Source organism: Triturus cristatus, chromosome 4_2, assembly GCF_964204655.1.
Source record: "Triturus cristatus chromosome 4_2, aTriCri1.1, whole genome shotgun sequence".
NCBI lineage: Eukaryota > Metazoa > Chordata > Amphibia > Caudata > Salamandridae > Triturus > Triturus cristatus.
Window position 1 is genome coordinate 318,648,534 of NC_140586.1, and position 24,534 is coordinate 318,673,067.

The 24,534-nt window shown below is 47.7% G+C and overlaps 1 protein-coding gene across 1 annotated transcript in view; it reads right to left on the bottom strand.

Annotated features, from left to right (window-relative positions):
• Positions 1–24,534, bottom strand: part of PLA2G4A (phospholipase A2 group IVA) — a 737,221-nt gene that overhangs the window by 368,683 nt on the left and 344,004 nt on the right. The window lies entirely within an intron of this gene.

Sequence of the window (24,534 nt, forward strand, 5' to 3'; positions counted from 1 at the left end):
CCGGGGGAGGAGCATCCCCAGTTGTTTGCGAGTGCGCCCGTTTGCGAGCATTTGCGACTACGATGGAATCTAGAGGCAACTGGCCTCTAATGTACGTAGGGTCCTCAGGCGCCGACCTATATTTTTTGTCGATCCTGGGGTTTATCACTCTTGCCCTGGTGGGTTCTTTGAAAATGTCCTTTGCTGGTTTGAGGACACCTTTTAGCATGGGTAGAGTTTTGATATTCCTTTCTGAGGATGCGAAAGTATCCATTAGAAAATCGTCCTCGATTGTGTCAGAGTGGAGTTGCACACCATGATTTTCCGCAGCACGTTCAATTAGGGCGTTGAATGCGGCAGTGTCCTCTGTGGGAGACGTTTTTGCGCCATAGAGCTGCGTGTCCTGTGTATCCATAGGTGCACCTGTGTCTACAGGGTCATCCCAAGCCTGGTCAGGGTCCTGTTGGCCCTCAGGGTCCATCTCTCTTGGGTAGGGGACGTCGTCACCCATATGGTCCTCCAAAACGTCGGTTTCGGAGTGTGTCGGGGAGAAGGTCTGTGGATCTGTGTAGGAGGTATGGAGACGTTCGTAAAGAACTGGCTCCGAATCTGCTGGCAGCTTTTTCTTCAGCGGGATCCGGTAGGAGTCCAAAGCGTGTTCGGAAGATATTCTCCGCTTGTGGAGCATAATTCTGCCGGTGTCGGCATCGATGATGTGAGATGGTGATGTCTCCGTAGGAGAGCGGTCGGCAGGTGTGATCCTAGTTTGGGTGACACGAGTTCTTATTTCAAACATTTTTGGCGCCGTGGATGGCCGCAGGCCAAAAGTGATATGAGGTGTTGCTGGAGAAGCTTTTTGAGCTTTTTTCGGCTCTGGGCCCGAAGTGTCCTGGAGGGCTGCCTTTTCTTTGATGCGTTGCAAGGACTCTGCAACTTGTCGCACCTGGAGCGCCGACGGTTGTTTGGCGCCGAGCGGTTCAGTAGAGGCAGGCGTGGGCTTCTTCGGGGCCACGGGGTCATCGAGTCGAGGAGAGGCGGTAGCCGTTGACGGCGTCGATGATTAGGCCTTAGGTGCTGCTTTCGAAGTGGTGTGCGACGCAGCGGCCATTTTGACCTTCGTGGCCGGAGCCGATTGTTTCGGTGCCTGGTGCCGAGGCGGTTTGTCGGTGCCGATGGCCTTTTTCCGTGTGTCGGCGCCGACGTCTGCTGCTGCGAGTTCGGCACCGAAGTCCCGTTTGGTGCGGTCGGTGCCGACGGGTTTTGCTGGCGTCGAAGGTGTAGTGGGCTTCGATCCGACCAGTATCACTTTCAGTTTCGGTTTCCGTGGAACCGACACGACTTTTGGTTTCGGTTTCGAGGAAGGGAAACCAGCCGGTTTGGGTCCTAATGGCTGTCGCTGAATGTCCGAGGCCGGGCCCGAGGGCGGGGCCGAAGAACTGCGAGATAGGTCTTGGGTAAGGCCCGAAGGCGATCCCTCGACCGGAGCCATAGACTGACGCACTGGGATATCCTCCGTCTGTACGGGTAGGCCTTGCTCGTCACCGGAGCCACTTTCTTCGGCCCCTAAGGCCTCATCGTAGTCTCCTACCTCTGTGTCGTCTTCATCTCTGTGAAAGAGTTGTTCTTCGATGTCTGCCGATCCGGAATCGTGTTCGGAAGCGGGGCTGGAGGGTAGGTTCTCCACGCCTTCCACATCTTCGTCCTCGGCGCTGAAGATGTTGGTCGGGCCGGTGCCGCTTGCTGCGCTTCAAGTCTCGCCGCTCGTCGATTCCGAAGGGTCTTCTTGGATCGGAATCGGGCACAGGCCATACATGTGGATTCGTCGTGATCCGGTGAAAGGCATTTGTTGCACACCGGGTGGACGTCGATATGGGGATATTTCGCATTGCAAACAGGACACCGCTTGAAAGGTGTCCTCGATTCCATCGTCGATGGTGTCGATGGTCGATGCGAATAAAAGTTGTTTTAGAAGTTAATAAACTAACAAGTAACTGTCGATACCGATCGGGAACAGTACCGACGCGAACTAAAGGCCTTTTGGCCTGAAAAAAGTTTTTCCTAACTTGAGTCAAGATAAGCACATCCGAACCCAATGGCGGAAAAAAACAATCTGAGGATGGAGAGGATGCCCATGCGCACTATGGTCCAGGGGAGGAGTCACCTATCTCAGGATACTTCGAAGACTCTCCCAGGACAACAACGTGCAAACATCCGGACCCAACACTAGGCGGCGATCTATGCACAGATATGAATGTCAGCAGCCCACATGCCTCGAACAGATAGATAATGAACTTTATTCGATATGTAAAAACAATATCATAAAAGTACATACAAATAAAAAATTTGTTAAGAGAATAAAATTTCAGTTATTTTACAACAATCTCAAATTCAATTAAAATTACAGATGCACGACAGAACATTATACATGTGTCAACTAGATCTGCATTGTGGCCCTCAGCTTCATGGTCATTTTCAAGTAGGATGATATGGCTGCCAGGGCTAAAGGGGTATCCAAAGTTTTTAGTTTATGATAAGCCACTCTATGTGAGCGTAAGCACCATGATTTGAGCAAAGGTTTCAAAAAGATAGCCCTTGGGAGTTGATAAAATCTATAGAATAAGATACAATGTATATTGGTTTGCATCGATAGGCCATCACACGGGCATTTCTCCAGGTCAATAGACCAACAATTTGGGTTAGGAAAGGTTAAAAATCTGAAAAAACAGTCAGTACGAAAACGGGTCAGGAGCATGCGAGTAAAAGGCGATGGTTCTAAGAGTAGGTATTGCTGGATCCCATTTGTAATGGTCGAGTGATGATATTCCACAATTGAACTCTCTTGTTTTTCAGAGGACCATCGTTGGCTGCTCAAATGGTTTAGAACAAGACGTTTTAACGTAACTCTTGCTATTTTGCTTAGGGCTGAGGGGTCAGAAAAGAATTCGGGATGCCCTAAGTCAGAAGACAAATTCTTTACATAATTCAACCATTTAATATTCCTGACCATATCCAGTTTAAGACAGTCTTTGATAATTTCTCTATTAAAAGAAGTCTCTTGGTTGGTCCAGACTTTATGCCATAGGATGAGTGGGGAAGAGTTAATCATATCCATAATATATGTAAGACCTAATTCAGCGTGTACCAGGTGGGTAGATGTACCAGGGGGGACAGCCAAGAGATAACGCAGAAAAGCGTTCGAGGCGTTGAATTTGGTCTACGGAGTCAATCCCCCAAATCCCAGCTCCATAGATGCCAACTGAGATGCACTTTGCCCGATAAATCTGGAGTAAGGGGTTAATCGGGCGGCCCCCAAGTTTTTTTGAGAAATTGGTCAGTGCACCAATGGCTTTGGACAAGGCTAACCCCCTAGCTTGAGCTGCGGCACGCCAAGTACCCCTCTTGTTAAAGATGATGCCCAAATAAGAGAAACTATCGATACTGTCCAATTTTTGACCGTTTAAAAAGATAGAACATGATTTTTTCCCAGTCCCCAAGCCGCATGACATTGTAAAAGTTTTAGAAGTGTTGACATTTAGGCCTCTCTTTGACAAAGTCAGTGAATTCATTTACTGCCCTTTGTAGCCCCCTTCGGGTCTGGGACATAATTGCTGCATCGTCTGCGTAAAGCAGGATAGGTATGGGTTTACCATTTATTATAGGATAGTCATGGAAAGTTCTACTTAAGTGATGTCCAACAGAATTGATGTAAAGGGTGAAAAGCAGGGGAGCTAATATGCAACCCTGCCTGACGCCACGCCTGATGAAAAATCCGTCAGAACATTCACCAGTTCTGCCATACCTAACGCGGGCTGATGCATCCCTATACAGCTCTTTAATGAATGAGAGGATAAGGGGGTCTAGTCCTATCTAATGAGAGGATAAGGGGGTCTAGTCCTATCTAAAATAGACCTTTGCCAGGCCTAATGCAGCTTTTTTAATACATTGAAGAGATCATGAAATACTCTTGAATTCTTTTTGCACTACTGTGAGGCGTACCTCCCCTATAGGATAACATTGGGTTACCTTAATACATTGAATAAGTGATAACTTTTGTTTGGGAACAGGCAGAAAGGTCATGTTTGGTCTCTTATAAATTAGAACTTCAACCCCTCTTTAATAGTAAAGTCAGGTTTTAGCTTACAATTTTTGAAAATACAACTTTTAGAAAGTTGCCATTTTCCTGCCGTAAACTTTGAGTCCTTCTAGGAGTTTCATGCTGCATGGGACTGTAATTTCTCCCCCTTCAGGAATGCGTATTGGTGAGAGATCAGTGAACAATAGGACCTTGGGTGCAGCTGGGAGGACCATCTTGCCAGAATGGAAGGGCCGAGTGGTTCCCTGCCACACTTGCATGTCAAAGGAGCTGCCTCAGCGCAGTCGCAAATAACTTGACAACATGCTTTTGTCACCCCAGACATCCTGGGACCTGGGCAGGGAAGAAGGAAATTCCAGACCAATCTGTGTGAAAGGGAGGGGCGGGAACTACTCCAGAAGTTTCTTCCACTTCAAAGCTGGCACCAGGTATAAATAGTGGGCCATCAGACCAACAATTCAGCACAGTCCTGGACCTGCGGAAGGCAACAGGAGGACTGCCTTGTACTCCAGAGGATTACCCTGCTGCTTGAGGCCTGCCTCATTTCTCACAGGACTGCCCTGCTGCTTGAGGCCAGCTTTGTTCTTCAGAGGACTACCCTGATGCTTGAGGCCTGCCCTGCTGCTTGAAGGAGAGAGAACAATCTCCTTGAACCCAGGACTATCAGAATGACTCCAAGGTTGCGTTGGGTGATGACCTGTTCTGAGCTACAGGGACAAAAGCTCCAGAGTTCTTCCTGCAACTGCCCAGCTGACCTGCTGCCTGCGTCTGTAGCTGGCCCTGCAATTGGACCTACCTGAGCCCTGCTAGCCTCTGTTGGAGTGAGTTGCAAATCCCCAAGTGTTATCTCCACAGGTCCTGGACCCTTGGCTGGCATTGCCTGAGCTCCTCCTGTGAAATCCTTAAGTTTTGAACTCTGCACACTGGCCTCTGAGAAGGTAGTTTTTCAGCAAGACTAACCTGGCTCCTGTATCTAGCCTGCACTCCATTGCGGTCAGCCTGATCTTGTGACTTTGCTCTGGTCTAGCAGGATGAGAGACCCACAGTTAATGATTTCTGCTACTGGGTGCTATTTTTACTTAAACCTTTAAAAACTGCATAACTCTGGTTCTCCTAATTGGATTTTTGTCATTTTAGTCTAAAATTGCTTATTACATTTTTCTCGATTTTTCTAAACTGATGTGGGGGTTTTAATTGTGTTGTTTTCACTTTATTACTACTAATAATAATAATCTTTATTCGGCATAAAAATTATAGCCATAAAAGACACAATTTAAAAGAAGCCACACACAAGTATAAGCATCAACTACAAAGGTGCCGGGTGTACAAATATAGTGAACACAAAATCCATTATATCGATTTGTCCCCGCTAGATTCCAAAATGCATCACACTCCTACCAACCATTTCTTAAATAAAATAAAAAAAACATTATTGATAAAATCCTGGATAAAGTCAATTTAACACAATTAGGGCTACACAGATACTTCCAAAAACGAAATAACCAACAGTACAGAGCATACCTAACCGCCTAATAATGTGCAAAATACGCAGATACTCTTGTGGCCATCAGCCACCTCGAGAGGTTCTCTGCCTTAAAGCTGAACTTAAGAAGTTAAAAACACAGAAGAATGTATGAACATCAGACAAAAGCTGTAAAAACAGTAAGGCAACACAGGCCTGCCTGAATCTAAGCTTTTTTAAAATCACTTTGAGGAATACTCGTCTAGGGTATGAATAATATGGGCAGAGATGGACAAAATGGAGGGTGTCCTGTGGAGACCTACTGTCGCAGCCACAGGGACCTCTATGTTCTGCATGCACGACAAAGCCCGGGGGTGAAGCCAGTAAACGGTGTAAAAAATTCTTTCTAAAACAGGTAATTAAAAATCTGTGGTGTGCACTTGTTAAAAGGGATAAATAGGGTTCCATGCCCTGTGTTGATTTTACTAAAATGTGTTCTCTGAGCACCGGTTTCCTGAGATCTTTATCCTCTCGCTGAGCCGAGGTATTTTTAAAAACACGTCTTTGATAATCGCCTTGTCTTGGGGTCTGACCAAATCATGACTGGTAAACAAATCTGCTCTTCCTAATACCGTCAGGGTATCCTCAACATATTTTAGCCAAGGGATTTTCCCGCGTGCTCAAGGGAAAGGCAGTCCTGAATTACCCTTCTGTTAAAACCAGTCTCCTTGTTGGTTCAGATCTTCACCCAACAAAGGAGGGGTTTAACAGCCACGATATCGGAAATGTACTAAGACCCCAATTCTACGTGCACTGAGTACACGGGGTGCTACAAGGGACTTTCAAGATCGGCTTCAAGAATTTATTTTCTGAGGTTTATAAATTATTAGCCACCCTATACCCCCAAACCTCACTACCGTATAAAACTTTGGACATACAGAAGGAATTATTAAGTTTTAAAATGATCCCCGGTAACCAATTACCCAATCTATAAGCATAATTCGGTATAGCACCCAATGACCTTGACATTTCTAGCCCTTTTTCCTCCACTAAATACTTAAAACTCAATTTCACATCAAATAAAATGCCCAGATAAGAAAAGGCCGAAACTTTCACTAAACTCTGTGTGCTTATTTTATAGTTATTGGGCCTCCTATGCTGCTTGCTGATTTCCATGATGTAAGATTTGAATAGGTTAGGCGACAAATCCATTGTCTCAATAAAGGACATAAACTCATTGAGTAAAAGTTCCAAGCCCTTCGGGGTACGTGCAAGGAGTACCGCATCGTCCGCATATAGCAAGACAGAAACCAGTCTTATTCCTATCCTTGGGGTGTCGGCTTTAAGGGCTGTCAAAGCAGAGTCAAGACCATTAATATATAGTGCAAAACAGTAAAGGCGCTAATATGCAACCCTGTCTGGCCCCGCTTGAATAATTAAAATGATCGGTGGTTTTCCCCTCCTGTGTGTATCCGGCTACTGCAGTAGTGTTAAAATGTAAGGTCATTAGGGTGTTGGCTATTGCCGGATCAACCCCAAGCTCTCCAAGCAATTTCCAGAGTTTAGCGTGGTTCACTCGGTCGAAAGCCGCAGTTAGGTCCATGAAACCCAAAAACAAAGCCCAGGGTTTGGCTATTGTATATTTTGCGATTATTAGATGTATATTAAGGCATTGATCAGAGGTGGATTTACCAGCACGGAACCCATATTGTATTTCAGAAATTATTTGATTAGTCTCAGCCCATTCAGACAACCTGTTCAATAAAACCCGGCCCAAAACCTTCACTGTGACATCAATAAGGGATATGGGGTGGTAACAATGTGGACTGTCCGATCTCCTCTCTTAAAAATCAGAACAATGGTAGCCGTGGACCATGATGCCGGCATTACTGTTGCTACTGCCGCATTTAAAACCCTGACGAGCAGTGGGGCCAATAACTCTGTTTTGGAACAAAAAAGGTTAGGCGGGATCCCATCTGGTCCCGGGCACCTTATTTAGAGATAGTTCCTCAATTCCCACTCTAAACTTGTCCAAAGTAAAGGTAATGGGTTCAGAGCAGAGAAATAGGTCTAATTCCTGTGAAGGTTCCTCCTTGTGGCACTGATTATAAACCCCCTAAAAATGAGGTAACCATTGCTCTGGTAAAATGTTGTGACTTAACCCTGGTCTATTTGGGTATTTAAAACATAGGTTGTTAATGAATTTCCAAACACGAGTGCAATCCTTCTGCTCACATGCCTCTATTAGGTCCTCCCAAGCTTTTTTTTTTGCAATAAACGTTTCCGCCCCTTGACTACATGCTTATAATTACTTCGGCAGGCCGCCACCCAGAATCTGTCTCTTGGTGTCTGTTTTAAGGCCCGTTTGAGATCTCCAAGGGCACAGGAACACTCCTCGTCAACCCATCTTGAGCCATCCCTGCTGGAGGAGGGTGCAGGAACTGTTAACAATCAATCCACTACTTGAGTTATATCAGTAAATGCTTGGATTATTTCTTCTCCCTGAAGTTGCAGATCTAAACATTTCAAGATCTCCTGCTTGCTTACACTAAAAAGATTTATTAAAAGCGCTAATATCAACCTGAGACCATCTTAAGTGCCTCCCTTGATCAATAACAGAGATCGTACCCCCCCCCCTCCCCCCCCCCAGTTATTCTTCGCGCTACAGGCTGGTTCCAGGGGGCTATCAAGGACACAATCACAAGATTGTGGTCACTCAATGTGCTGTGTTGTATGTTAAAGGAAGATATAAACCTCCTCAATGTGAGGGATACAAAAATGAAATCAATAAAGGTTGCACAATCTCTACCTTTGTAGGTTGGGGCACCAGAAAGTCAGGGGGAATGGCTAGCAGGTCCAGAGTGTGTGATAAACCATGTGTATTTAGGAGGGCGTTCAAATCCCGCCTTTCTTGAGTATGTTCCATATGCAATCCTTCACCTAATGTGCAGGCGGACCAATCTCAAAGGGTCACTACAAGGTTGGGGCACAGATGGCAATTAAAATCTCCCACTACGATTAGCGGAGTCTGCGACAGGACTTCCACCTGAAGATGCTCCAGGCATCCACTTAACTCATTAAGCCTAGTCGATCCTTGAGGTAGTTGTCTCGAATTGTAGAAATTAATTAAGATAAATCAATATGCTTTGCTAGTTAATGCGAGTCCTTGTACAACATTAGAGACCCACAGTAGGGTCTTTATACTGTCGTGGACCCTAAGGTCTACAAATATAATTAAGCCCCCCTTGCTCTCCCTGATCTAGACCTTTCAGCTGGGCGAAAAAATGTTTTATAGCCCTCTAGAAAGACGCTGTTAACTGGCTTCCACATTTCCTGCATACATATTATATTAAAATGTCTGATGTATTGAAACCACTGCTCATCCAGGAGTTTACTAGCTAAGCCTGCCACATTCTAGGAGACTATGTTTAAGTTACCCCCTGACCCTCCCCTGATTGAAAGGGTAGGTAGTGGAGATCTTCCCTGGTCCACCAGGCCTCGTATTACTATGTTCCCCATGTATGTGGCCAGAACCTATTATTGACACCGGGTTGGTTTCCTCCGATACAAGGGCTACAGCAGGGGAATTGACAAATATTCTCTTTGCCCATGCCCCCCCCCCTCGTTGTCAGTCTATGTAGTTTAAATCCCTCAAGGGGCTAAATGGATTTTATGAGGTTACTTCCTGAGCTGCGAGGCTTTGTGGTTGTATGGAGCTAAAAGGGGGCCTGTAGAAAAAAAACCCAAAGGTAGGGGTTTGAACCCAGAATCAACTGCAACTGATTGCGAGGTGTAATATAAGATCTTGTCGACCAGTTCTGGGTATCTAAGTGTCACAATCACGCTATCCCCTTTAAATGTTTTCCTAGTCTTACCAATCCAAGCAACCCGCCTAGCCATCAAAATCTGCCTGTGATCAACTATGTTAAATCTTGTGTGTTTACATAGCCAGTGGGTTGCTTTATTGATCAATTGATTGGTGGACTCATGCTTTGAGTTGTTCAGGCCTGGTACCCTACAAGGACTACAGTATATGAGCAACTAGCTGGAGGGAGGTCCATTACTTGCAGATCAGACCTATTTGGGTTAGATGCAGTATCTACATTAGTTACTCGTTGCCTTAACTGGTTCCCCCTAGGAGTCGGGCCAGTGTTGCGAGTCAAGTGGGGTCAGGTTGAGCTGTCCCTGGGATCCCAGACCCATGTCGCAGTCCCTAATGCGCCAAGTCTAGTAGAAAGGATCTGGGTAGGGATTTGGACCCCTGCGTGAGAAAATAATTGTTGAGCAGCCTGATGCTGAGAAACTAGCATCTGTGTGACTTTTATGAGGGGAACCAAAGCATTTTCAACTTTCCCAAATATGGCTCTAGTATCATTCAAATCTTTGGAGAATTCAATCCAAAAATTGTTCAGTAAATCAGTTAGTGCTTCCACGACATTTTGCTTCAAAGGAGCCCATAGTTCTTTAAGGGCTTCAGTGTCCTTAATGTCGAAAATGTCCCTGCTAACAGTGGCACCATTGACTCCTTCCTAATAAAGGCTGTGGGGCCAGTCTCATTAATCCATCTTGTGCCATTTCCAGCAGGTCAGAGAACCAAGTTTGTCTGGCCCACTGAGTTGCGATCAGGAAAGTCATGTGGGCTTGCATGCATCTCTCTAGCACCTGCGGTATGAGCAGGATTGGGGGAGAAAGCATATGCAAATTTCCATTACCACTTTACCAACAGGTTATTCCTTAGTGATCTGTGGTGTGGGTACCTGAATTCGAAGCTTTATATTTTGCGATCTCTTGAGTTTCAAAGAGATCTATGTTTGGTGTACGCATCTCCCAAAAGATTTCTTCACTACTTGTTGTTTTAGTTACGATTTGTGCGAGTCTTCTGCAAGTTTGTGTAGCCCGTTCGCTTTTGTATTCTGCATTCTTAGTAGGTGTATTGCTACTAGTGCAATCTTTGTCTTAGTGGCTTGTCTCCATATGTCCTATGCTAGCTTGGACAGCATGTGACCTTGTTCCTCCCTGTTTGATGAGGAAGAACATGGTGGTCGTGTTGTCTGTCTCTATTTTAACTGTATCCCTCCCACCCCTCCTCCCCAACTGTGCCTGGCAGGTCTTTTGGGCTAAGAATACTGTTTTCAGTTCTAATATGTTTGTGTTCCATATGCTCCTCTGAGCCCTGTATGTACGTTTTCCTGTGAGAGCATCCCATCCCCTTGTGGGATGCATCCATTATGATGGTTACAAAGGGAGTCAACTGTTTGAAAGGTCTGCCCACTGCAAAGTTGTTTGTGTTCTTACTCTGTGACAACCACTAGATTTTCCCAACTACTGGAAGCCGGTGACCACTGCCGTGAATCCTGGAGCGGTCTCATGTCAAGACTGGTAGAATAGGATTTTAAGGCAATGCAAGACACAATCATGCCCATTAGTTTCCCCACTGTCATCACAGTCAAAAGGTGACCCTTTTGGTATGGCAAGTTTGCATTGTCAGTGCCTGGATCCTCTTTGCAACTGGGAATACTTTGGCTTCACTCGAATTTAGTCTCTCTCCTGGGAACGTCTTCTTCCTCTTTGGGACTTGGGATGATTTCTCTAGGTTCAGGAAAAATACTAGTCCATGGTGTGTCCCTATCATGGTATCGGTGCTGCCCTGGCACTGTCTAAATTTCGCCTTTATAAGCCAATCATCCACGTATAGGTATAAATGGATCCTCTTCTCTTAAGGTTTGCCATCACTACAACGAGCCATGTTGTGGAAAGCCTTGCACAGGTTTTATCTCAAAGGGCAGCACCCTGAAATGGTAATGTACCTTATCTACAGCAAATCTTAGAAACTTGTTGTGTCCACTGTTCATCAGCACAAGCAGGTGTGCGTCTTTGAGATCTATGGTTGCTATATTGTCCTATTTCAGCAGCCATGGAATGATCTCCTGCAGTGTCTTCATCTTCAACTTTTGTGTCTTGATTAACTTTAGCGCCAGTATTTCTAGAATACGCCCCAGTGTCTTGTCCGGTTTCTGTACCAGAAAGTAAACAGAGTAGACTCCCTCGTTCTTTTATATTGTTGGCACTTTCTCTATTGCCTTCTTCTTTAAGAGATCTGTGATCTCTCATTGCACTTACAGCAGTTCTTTCTAGCTGCAGATCTTTTTTGTCTCTGGCCTGATCATTGAGGGTTTTCCTAATAGCCATGTCGAATAATGTTTAGGCATTACAATCAACTAAGCAATCACTACTCTACCAGTCAAGGAGAGAGGAAGTTGTTTGCCTCTGTCCACTTGCGTATGAAGCTGGATCATCACCGGTCCACAGTTGTCAGTCATAACTACCTCCTAATACCTATGCATTTTAACACCCAGGTAACGGATAGATTCCTCCGTCCGATTGTGAACTCCATAGTGACATGTGGGATACTGGGTGTTAGTGGATATATCTCCGATTTATTTCAGTTCATCAGTATATCCACCAAATTTAGTAAATTTGCAAAGCACTGGTGTGAGGATGAAGTCTAAGTACATTGATATTACTAAATGTCTCTGTGGGACAGCAAACCCTTTGTGTGCATGAGGTTGTATCAGCTTACAGGCCAATGGGTCCATGACAATGGCAAATAATAATGGCGACAGGGGCAGCCCTGGTGGATTCCCCTAGTGATCGATAATGTTGCAGAAAGTATATCATTAAATATAATTCTAGTTGTAGGCAATGTGCACAATAGGGAGACACTGTGCAGTATATCAGTGCCCAAGCCCAGTCTTCGTAGAACAGTATATAAATAAGGCCACTAAATAGAGTCAAAAGCCTTCCGGTTTAACCAGATGCATCAGGGTAAATATTAAACAGAGGTTTTGAGCAGTGAATCCAGCCAATAAAAATACAGCCTAAACGGACAGGACCAGTCCTTTAATTACTCGTGTTATACGATTTGAGATCATTTTAGCGAATATCTTACTTATCAATATGAGGTAGGAAAAGAGGGTGTTAAGACTTGATAGACTGTGGATCATTATTAGATTTTAAGAGGGAGATAAATAATGCTTCTCTCATTGAAGGCGGTGGGCAAATATTTGTTATAGCCTCTTTATATACCTCTTGCATTCGTGGAGAGAGGGTCTTGCTAAACGCCTTGAAAAATTCAGCAGCAAGGCCATCAGATCCAGGCCCTTTACTAAAAGCTAAACCTTTAAAAGCCGTAGCCACCTCCTCTAATGATATTGGTTCATTTAGCAGCAGCCAGTCTTCTGGTTCGAGCCATGCCATTGCGATGTTCTGCAAATACCCAATAAGCTGTATGTCTCTAAACTGCATCTTAGAAGTATAGCAGTTAGAACAGTATTTAGTGAACACAGAGGCAATCTCAGTTATCGTCAATCTGAGTTCCCCACTATCATCTTTGATACTGGATTTAGGGCCTCATGTAGGTAAATAAATTTTACCGGTTCTAAAATACCGAGCCGTACCGAATCGGTAAATTAGAATCGGTAAGTTATATGTAGGTAAAAATTCGGTAACAGTTACCGATTCGGTAACATTCGGTAATCACGAATCGGAATTCACCGAATCGGTAAATACCGAGGTGGTATTTACCGAATCGGAAAATACCGAGGTGGAAGTTACCGAATCGCAAAATACCGAGGTGGTAGTTACCGAATCGGAAAATACCGATTCGGTATGTACGGAGTCGGTAAAGAAAATCACATGACTTGACGAAACAGCGAATCCAGTGCAACGACAGCCCACCCAACCTGGAACTGCCCACACCCAGGCAGGTGTACTCAATTAGCCGAAGTGGCCACACCCAGGCAGGTGGACATAATTAGCCGACCCTGGAGAGGCTTGGAGTGCAGAGGAGAGGCAGGGAGCAGTTGCATGTGCGAGCGGGTAAACGAACAGCATGTCCAGCCAGAGAACACAGAAAGACGGAGGGGAAAGGAGGAGGAAGCTGAAATTTAGCCCCAAGGAACTCCAGGTGCTGCTGGAGGAGGTCGTGAAGCAGCACCAGAAGCTGTTCGGCAGGCAATCCCTGCAAGTGCCTGAGGTGGAAAAGCGCAACATATGGCTGGCCATCCAGGCGCAGGTCAATGCTGTGGGAGTGACCCACAGGGACATTGAGGTCCTCAAAAAGCGCTGGTATGACCTGAGGATTGTAACCAAGAGGAAGATGGGCGACATCCAGAAGGAGGCCAGCCAGACCGGAGGTGGAACCAACAGGGCACCTGCCCTCACCGAACTGGAGGAGCTGGTGGCGGCCACAATCGAGCAAGAGAGCGTTGTGGGTCTTGGGGACGCCGACAGCTCTGCCAGAGCCGCAACACACCAAGGTAAGACGAAAGCACAGCAATGTATCCCCCCCTACCCCATCCCACATCCCCCAAATGTGAAACGAGAATCACACTGCAGTCCACACGTGTCAGTGCAGACAGGCAATGCATTTCGGGAGATGTAGTCAGGGCAACACCAACCATGACGTAAATGTTACAGGGCAACAAGGCATGTCACGCACTCGAGGCACAAGGAGACAGGGGACATGTTGGAATGTGAAATTATTTATTGTGCCGCTTGCAATGCAGCCCTTCGGGGACACTGAGCCAATGTTGTATTTCTGTCCACAGATGTGACATCATGCAGGACAGGGCATGCTGCAGGAGAGACGGCACCACGGCAACATCAAACACCTCCAGCCAGCACAAGTACAGACCGGGGAGCAGGCCCACTGGCAGCCGCACCACCAACACAGCCAGCATCGCCGCACACAGAGCCAGCATCACCTCACCGTGAGCCAGCATCACCACCACCAGAGCCAGCCTCGCCACTCATGTTCGATTCACCGGCCACATCTCCGCTTGCATGCGTGAGACAGAGGAGGCGTCCAGCAGCCAGGCTACGAGCCTTGGACACCTCGTCAGACGACAGCATGGGCCCTGAAGACCGCACCGGGCCCCAGGAAGGGAGCCATGCCACTGTGCCCCCCACACCTCACAGGCAGCACAGACGGAAACAAGAGGGCGCCGCAGGTCGCGTGTCCAGAGTCCACCAGCACCCACTGACGGCCATGGTGTCTTCTTGGGGCTCGAGGGCCAAATGTTAAAGCAACAGCGCCTGCAATCAAAGGCGGTCATGTCAGTCCAGAGGCACATGCGGGTGATGAAGACAAGCATAGTCAACATGGACACAAACATTGGCGGCATGGCTGCGGGCATTCGGGACATGTCCCAGTCTATCCAGCAGTTGTGCAGCAAATTAGATGCTGACATCGAAGCACGGCGCCGGGAACGCCAGAGAAGGGACACTACCAGCAGGGCACTCAACCGTCTGGCAACTGCCACTTCCCTACTGTGCCGGCGCTCTGTGACGATGCAGGAGGGCCTAACACAGTGCTGCAGCGACCTGTCTCGGGGGATGGTGCAGGTGACAAGTGCACTAGGGGTGCTATTGACGAGTCAGGCGTCGACAACTGCTGCAGGGGATCCTGCGGAGAGCATCGACACCACCAGCAGCATCACACCCCCCGTCCCAGAAACACGCAGGAGCAGCAGGCGGCTTGGGGTTGGCTCTAGTGAGGATGCACAGGCCGTGCAATCCACCACTGCAGCGCGTATGCGCAAACATTGATGTCGCCCTGCCTAGCCACTTCACAATGGGTGACGTAACCCTGGACATACTCCTTGTATAGATGATATATTGCCAGATTGGCCTGATCATGTGTTCATGGCGTGGTGCCACATTAAACTACGTCATGACTGCTCACAACTCGCTGTGTCCCCTTACTTACTCAGAAATAGTTGGATGTGATCTCTGCCCGTCTCTCTCTCCCATCGATTGCAGTTGGCACTCTAGCTGCGTTGCCCTCTGGCTGGCCTGACTCATCCTCGTTGTCCTCAAAATATGTTAGTTCCACATCTGTACCTTTTTTCGTGGCAAGGTTGTGCAGCATTGCACAAGTGGCAATGATCTTGCAGCAGGTGATGGGTTTGTACTGGCGTGCGCCTCCGCTCTTGTGCAGGCAGCGGAACCTGCTCTTCAGTAGTTCAAACGTGCGCTCCACCACATTGCGTGTTGTTTTGTGTGCCACGTTGTATCGTCTCTCACTCTGGGTAGCTGGGTGTAGGTAGGGAGTGAGGATGAATGACCGGCATGCATATGCACTGTCGCCTGGATGGGTGAAAGGGAACCATCAGTAACATGCCTCTATACACTATGTTTGCATGTTTCAAGGGGCGTCACTGTTACTTACCTAGCAGGTATCCCTCTCCGAATTCTCCGGCACTCAGTCGTGTGTAAATCCCACTATTCTGGAAGATGTAAGAGTCGTGGGTGCTCCCAGGAAACTTTGCAACAATATCTGTGATGATGTTCCCTGCATCACAGATCACCTGCACGTTGATGGAGTGGGTGGACTTCCTGTTCCTGTAGATGTGCTCTGTATCTGCTGGTGGACAGATTGGGATGTGGGTACCATCAATACAGCCCAGGACATGGGGGAACTGTGCCATGTGATAAAAGTCAGTTTTTGTTTTCTGCAGTGCAGCCTGTGAGTTCGGGAAGCTTATGTAGTGGTGCATTCTCTGCATCATGGCATCCAGGAACTTCCTGAAGAAACGTGACAGGCAACTCTGGGATACCCCACCCACCGCAGCTATCACCACCTGATAACTGCCGGATGCCAACAGATGTAGGCTGCAGAGCACCTGCACATTTGGGGGTATGGCGTGCGCCCTTCTAACTGGCTGGTCCAGGAGTGGGTGTAGGTCCCTGATTAAGTCCATGATGGTTTCGGGGTGTAGCATGTACCTCTCATGTATCTCTGCATCAGTCAGCTGTAATAGTGTGATGCGCTGTCTGTAGATTTGTTCCTCCCGTCGCCACACCCTCAGTCCTGCTGCCTGTAGACGTAGGCGCCTTGCAATGACGTACATAGCGGCCATGTTGTCCACGCTGTTGAATTTTGGGTTTGCTTTTATCCATTGTTGATGGTTACCACCTGCTTTTAGTCCGTGTTAATTACCGACTCTTAATTACCGATTTTCATGGATTTCTTAATTACCGACTGCTCCTACATGTCATTTTAAATTTTTACCACTTCATATTTACCACTTCATGTTTACCGATTCGTTAATTCTGTATTCGGTAAATATGAATCGGTATTTTAGTATTCGGTAACTATGAATCGGTATTTACCGCCTCATATTTACCGAAAAGTGGTTTTTGGACTCCTACATCTCACTTGTCTGTATACCGGTCGGTAACGGCATATTTACCGAAAATCGGCCGTTACCGACCGGTATTTCGCTACCTACATGAGGCCCATAGTGTTGCTATACTTGATATTCCTCAATAGTCATGCCAAATTTTTACTTGGTCACCTCCCTTCAAAAACCAAACCTGTGCATCTCCCATTGTGATATTTGCCTCTCTGTGTACTGTTTCACTATACGTCCTCAAAGTGGAGTGCAGGTCTCTCTACAGTTCCTTGTCAGGGTTCAACACCAACTTGCTTTCTAGGTGTTTAAGTTTCTCTTCCAACATATGACGGTGTGTGCAAATCACTTTTAGAACACCGGACTGCTTGGAAAAACATATACCAGGCTTGAAAGCCTCCTACAGCATAGTATGTGAGCTTGCCGACCCAGTATGTAATCGGAAATATTCATGAATTGCACTGATCAGTTCTGCTTTAAAAGCTGTGTGGCAATGTTCTAGATGTGAACCTCCACAGTGGTACTCATGAGACACCATCATTCAAAGCCCAGTGCAGGAGCACCGAGGTGTGGTCTTACAGAGTCCTGGGGAGGTACTTCTACTCAGTTATCCACTGCAGGACTCTTGAGGAGCGCCATCAGAAGTCTAGGCCCTCCAGGAGGGAAAGGCCCTCCAGGCGAGACTCTACTAGGTTAATTATGGCTTCGGGGAAGGAGACCCCCTCAAGGCTAGCCAGGCCATAAAGGTCCCTTCGGCTTCCTCTTCTCCATCTACGTCAGACGTCACCCTGGAATCCATCATGTGTAAGGTTTTTTTTTGTAATTCTTTTCATTGAACAATTGTAAGTCGACATTACTAAACACAAACAGAAGGGATACTGCAAAAATTAAATATACATACAGAGGTATTTAAAGTGTACGGTATAGACCTTAAATGGTAATTTTCAACAATTATGGCATAGTGGGATCATCAAGCGTGGGGGTGATTGGTGGGACACAAATATTGCCGCGATATGCATTTGCTCCATATAGAAGACCATTTTTTGGGGCACCCACGTGCAATATATACAGTTTTTTCTCTAGCCATACACCAGTCCATATCGGCCTTCCAGGCCTCCACCCTGGGCAATACCCCGGAACCCCACAGCTGAGCTATATTCCTTTTGGCCACCATCAAACCCAGAGTGACCCATATTTTGTCCTTGCTATTTAAATCGGTGGGTGCCTTAATGCGTAATTTGAAGCCCGAGTCCTCCCATGACATCTATTGATAAGACATACTGTTGTGTGTACATGTCATGTTCCCCCATGTTATATTGCTTGATTGATGTGTGTCCATACGTTACTATTAACATCACTTGCTTTCAGCACCCTCCTGCCTGGCCCCCATTTTTTCTGCCCCTTAACAGACTTTGGCCAGCAGCTATGTGACCATGAGATCTGATGTTCTCCTTGATAATGGGGTGGGGGCAGCCATTCCAATCAACAATGTGAGAGGAATCGGCTGTTTCCGTCACCTGCCTGGCTTACACTACCCCCAGACCAGCCTTTCCATACCGGTACTCGTTACAAAGTTTCACGTGTTTGGGTGGACACCTGCTGTGTACCCGCCCTTGATAGTATTTATATTTTCACTCTTATGTTTTTGCTTCTTCATCTCCACAGCATGCACTCGTTCTCTATATTCGTATCCACTCCGCCTCATGACTCCATATCACAGATAATCATAACTAGTCTCCCCCCCCCAAAAAATGTCATGGCTGCCACCAACATTATTACCTGGAACATAAGCGGCATCCACACTCCCGAGAGCCGCTATGCCATCCATTTATACCTCCTTCGCCGGAATACACACATAGCTTTTACTCATGGATCCTAGGTCACCAGTCTTGAGGCTTTCCGAATGCAGAGAAGGTGGCGAGGACAGATTTTTCCAACTCCTCCTATGCACGAGGGGTGTTGGTCTGGATTCATGCAGGGGTCCCTTTCGTTGCCACCTACACACTTGTAGACCCAGAGGGGCTATATGTATTTGTGGAGGGCTGCCGTTTACTTCTTGGGGCTATCTATTCGCGAAACACGAACCAGAGACCCTTCCTTCACTTCCTCACTACACTGTTGGCTAGATGAAGTGACATCCCCTGGGTACTGGGTGGGGATGTTAACAGTGTTCTCGATGTGCTTGATTGTTCTTTCCCACTGCTGACTCGCACTGCAGAACATCAAATGCTCTCGCTCTTACTACCTGGCTGCATCACTGGGAGCTTCTGGATGTCTGGCGTTGTAATCCCTCCACTAAAGTTTACTCTCATGCTCACAATCTCCATGTCCATATTGACAGATTTCTTTGCACCCAAGCCATCAGCCCACATGTTGTTGATACGGACCATTTTTGCCGCATCCATTCAGACCACAAACCCCTCCGCTGGGAACAATTCCTCCCGCCTACACCCACCTGGAACCTACAACTTTCTGCACTAGAGGACCCCATTCAGAGCATTCATCGCTGCTCATGTAGAAGAATACTTTGACTTCAATACGGGTTCGGCCTCTTCAACCCTTATGGAATGGGATGCCTTTAAGGTGTCCAACAGGGGACACTGTATGGGCAAGTCGCTAAATATGTGCCGCTGCGTCACTGCTGAAGTGACTCAACTGGACAAGCCATTATTAAACCTTGAAGGGTTGGCTTGTACATCGACTCCTGCTTGCCAACGGTTGCCTCAATCCCAATGCGAACACCTTGCACTACTAGAACGCCACCACTGCCTAAAGTATGCAGTACACACTATGCGCAAACATGTTGAGGTAGACCGTCCTGGTACCTAGTTACAGTGGCTGATCCGGGAAGAAACTGACATGAGACCCATCCCGCTCTACATGATCCATTCACAGAAGAACATACATGCTACCATCACAAACCATTACATATAGCTATATGAATCCACGCTCACAGCACCCCTGTACATTTTTCACTGACATCGCACTCCTGCAGATCACGACTGACTCTAGGGAGCAACTTAATGGAGAGATTACCTTATCTGAAATACAGGAAGAGATGCGTGCGCTGGCCACGAGAAAAACCCCAGGACCAGATGGCTTACTAGCCGAATTTTATGAAATATACACCACGCAGCTAGCACCTCATCTGAAGACCATGTATGATACCACCCTCACCATGGTATCACTGCCACCCATGCTAAGAGATGCCCTGCTTGTTTCACTTCCTAAGCCGGGACGTGACCTCCTAGATATGGGCTATTACCGCCCATTAGCCGCTTCAGGCATTCCATCAGTACTTGGAGCCATCTGAAGGATCCTGGATAAGCTCTTCCAAATTGGGTGAGTTCTGCAGTTCCAAGGTCGCCGGGCCGCGAACGTTGACCACGTTCTCTACGTTTTGTCCTCCGTTGCAGTGGATCTTTGTGTGACGTTGATGTCTCCCTTCCGCTTCATCCATGCCCAAATGTCTGTCGGATCTGTAAAGAATGAGGCTTTCCCCTCAAAGATAACACGGAGGCGAGCCAGAAAGTGTAGAGCATATTGGATACAGTGTTCACGCAGTTTCTATTTCGCCACCATGAAGGTGTAGCGCTGGCACTGAACAGCCAATGTGTAGTCAGGGAACACAAGCATGTGGGCATTGTCAATTTCCAGACTATCCTCATTAGCATGCCTCCTTCAGTACTGTGTCTCTGTTGCAGTAGTTCAGAAGTCTGGCATCCAGTGAACTGCCCTCGGCGGCGGCTTCCTGGCAGAGATCCTGTGGGCGCACTCCACGGCAAAAAGGGCGACAATAAATCAATGGGGACAAAAGAGTATATCCCGGCGTCCACATAGGACTGTATATCGCTGCCCTCTGAACCCTCCGAGAGTCCCACCACTCTGATATTTTTGCGCCAGGATCTACCCTCTGCGTCCTCTGCTCATTCCTCCAGAAGGTGGACTTAGTCGTGCAGTACAGTGAGGTGTTTCCGGAGATCTGACGTCTGTGGCTGGAGAGTTGCAATGGCTTGTTCCGTAGAGTGCACCCTGTCAGATTTTTCGGTGGTCATCCCGCAAACGGGTGAGGTCACTCGCTACAGCATCAATTTTTTACTCCATAGAGGTGTTACTTATCAATCACTTGCAGCACCACGTCAAGCTGCAGAGCAAAATGGTCCGTGTCAGTATGACGGCAAGTAGCATTGGCAGGATGACTTGATTCCAAGGGGGGGGGCGTAGGTAGGCGAGAGCGGAAAGACATACCAGTGGTCTTGGGACGCACCATCGTGATAGTTGCTTCGCCACGGAGATCAAGTAGTTATGGAGGTGATGGTTGCGGGCCCGCTTGTGGGTGCTCAACCCCCGAAGCACGAGCAGCAAAGTGCGTAAATCCGATGGCAGTTTTTCAAACAAAGTTTACGAGGCAGTGTGGTTGGTATGACCTGGGGACCAAACATAACCTTTCTAGTGCAAGCACCAGGGTAGTCACAGGGTGCCATAGAGGAGGCAGTTCCTAATGCCGGAGGCCAGAGAAAGATGCACAAAGGTACAATCCCTTTGTGGAACAGAGGCAGCCGTATGGATGTGCTCCAGTGTTTTAACGGAAAGGAGGGTTGAGGCAAACAATGCCTCCAGTTTCCAAACAGGCGGGACAGGGCACCATGCACAGTGAGGGCCCACTACTCGGTAAGTGCAGCCGGCGCTCTCTGAAGGCAGCACACATGAACCCACAGTGTACCCGGAGCAGGCCACTCCCCACGTCCTCTGGGACGAGTCCTCTAGCGGTCCACAACCTCGGAAGGGTCAGGTCCTGTAACCAACTCTCCCAGCGGGTCCCGAAGGGCTTCAGTCTCCCCCAGAGCCAGGTGAGTTAATTCAAACAGCCAGAGGAGGAACAGTGCACTGTTGATCAGGAGCCAAAGGGGCCAGCAAAGTGTTTCCTTCGATGTGAGTCCACAAGCCTAGCGTAGCCCGTTACCAGTGTTCGTAGGGCATGCTCACGCCCAGTGCACAGGCAGCACCCGAGCAGCCTACAACGGAGCCCACAAAGATGGTCACTGTGGCAGCCCAGGGGAGGACCAAGGGCCCACAGCAGTCTGCTCGGTTGCAGGAGGGGGGCCCATAGACAGATGTCAAATCAAGCAACGCCTGCAGCCCGGGCAGCGCTCAGGGTTGTGCCAATGCTAGTGCCTGGGAGAATTCCCCCACCTTCAGGGACTGAGGGTTCGATGGGGCATGCCCCCACCTCACCGCAGTCCACTGTCGCCAGTGTCCCGGTAACTCAATGTGTGTCACCACCGAAGTCCGTAAAGGCACAAGCCGGCACCAGTGAGAGCCGCTCAGGCGTCGGCCTCCCACTCAGACACCGCAGTACTCAGGCAGCTGCAACTCCGCCTGCCATCAGGTATCCTAACCTGCAGCACCGAGGTGTGTTTTGCGGTCCAGGCGGCCACCTGCCCAGGCTGATGTAGCAGGATAGTTGTTGAGGCGCCACAGAGCTTCTTCAGCACATGTCTGCCATCATGGCATTTCAAGCCATGCTCCCCGTTATTGACCCCCCTCCCCCCTGCCCATGACTCTCCTCTTGTGGAAGCTCCTGTCCTTGGCGAGACTCTAATCACTCCTCTGAACTGCAAGGCACTATTGCAGTCCTGTTGTCTTTCTTCATTCTTTGTAGTGATTCATCCAATGCATTTTCAAAGTGGCGCTCCTTTGTGAAGGGCGTATTTATCACCTCTGCTTGCACCTCTCGCTTGAAGCTAGATATCCTCAGCCAGGTGAGGCTTTTTATAGTGCCAGAGCACAGCATCATACTGCCTGCTTCAGGCATATATTGGTAATAGGTTTACCCTCCTGAATCATCGCCTTTCCCCCTTTTGCACTGCTCTGAGAAGGTTACATCAACTCCTCCATCTCCTCCCATTTCTGCTATCCATACCTACACTGAGCAGCATGTCCACTTGGCAATGCGCCACTGAGTGACAGCTGGCCTTTCCATCTTACGTCTTACCATTTCCAGTCACTTAATTTCCCTGTCACCTACAGGAATAATGGTGGACGGTGCATTTTTTCTGGTTTGAGGACTATAATGGAGACTGCAGTCACATTGTCCTTGATGGAGTGGGATCCTGGGAAAAGAGTCTATATGTTTTGCCTACGCTAGTGATTGCATTGGCTGTTGCCGGCTCCCAGAAAACCTTTCACCCCTGGTATAAGACATTGAATGGCACAGAAAGGAGCAGGTTCTTTCTGTATGAGGATAGCAGCGTATCCAGGAGGAAACAAGACTCCACCTTCAAGTACACTCCATAAAGGTCCACTGCCATTTTGATTAGGGCATTGTACACTGCTGTGTGATTTCTCTTTGCTCTTTTTCTCTGGCTTTCTACCAGGGATTCAGAGGGAATCAAAAAGCTTTAAAGGAGTCGCTGAAAAACAACTTCCTCTTCACGAGGGCCCTCATTTAGGCCTTAAGGGGAAGTTTCTTTCTTTACACATCTCTCTGCTCGGTATTGAGCGTCGAAGAATTCCTCTGCGATGTCAAAACCTTCCTTTTCGATGTCAAAGTTTTGTTGTCCTTTCCAAAGTCAAAGTCTTCCTTTTCGGCGTCAAAGTCCTCCTTTCCGGCATCAAAGTCCTCCTTTCCTGCGTCAAAGTCCTCCTTTCCGGCGTCAAAGTCCTCCTTTCCGGCGTCAAAGTCCTCCTTTCCGGCGTCAAAGTCCTCCTTTCCGGCGTCAAAGTCCTCCTTTCCGGCGTCAAAGTCCTCCTTTCCGGCGTCAAAGTCCTCCTTTCCGGCGTCAAAGTCCTCCTTTCCGGCGTCAAAGTCCTCCTTTCCGGCGTCAAAGTCCTCCTTTCCGGCGTCAAAGTCCTCCTTTCCGGCGTCAAAGTCCTCCTTTCCGGCGTCAAAGTCCACCTTTCCGGCATCAAAGTCCACCTTTCCGGCGTCAAAGTCTTCCTTTTAAATGCAAACGTCTTTCTTGTGAGAATCCTTGTCCCTCTCCACAGCTCTCAATTGCCTTATGGGGTTACAGCCAGTTCCAAGGGATTATCACCAATGGTTTCTTTCAACCTCAACCCATGGGGTTTTTGCGCTTTCCTTTGATTGCTGGCATTCTAAATGTCAGGAGTAGTCTTCAAGTTTGATAACTTGGCTCCGCCCCCTTGTGGTGTTACCTGGCACTTTCATGTTTGAACCTCTACAACATCATCCGGGTGGGAGCCTTCTCCTTCACTAGCGGAGTCTTTTATTAATTTTCATAGTCACTTGACAGTCATAGGTCTTTCGGCGATGACTACTTGTGCTGATACTGTTTTAACGCATAGTGTGCCCACCTCTGTTTTTCCCTCGTCTTCAAGGTCTTTGTTTTGAAATTTGGTGTGCCTGGTGTACCCCTGTGAAGAGCAGTCTTTTGGTAGGCAAAGGTTGCACACCTCCTGTCTTTCTGGGCAAATCTGTTAGGGCACTTTAGGCAGAATCTAAAGAATGTATGCTCTATACCCGTTGCTCATTCTCTGACCTAAGGGGTCGCAGCCTGTGTGCGGAAAAACTTTCAAATTTGGTGGTGTTCTTTCCGGATATTTTTGTGTTTTACTGGTTCCTTTGTCAAAACACTGTTTTCTTCTAGTCTTTGCAGCTGTGTGTTGTGCCGCTAGACCCAACAGCGGAAAAAAATATGAAGATGGTAACCACGCCGAGGGTGCTACTTGGGCATACGACTAACCTTTGGGCAAAGAGGGGGTCAGCACTGGATGACAACGACCACAGAAAAAAAAAAAAAGAGAGAAGCAGCAGAAAGAGACAAATTAGGACCGAACCAGTA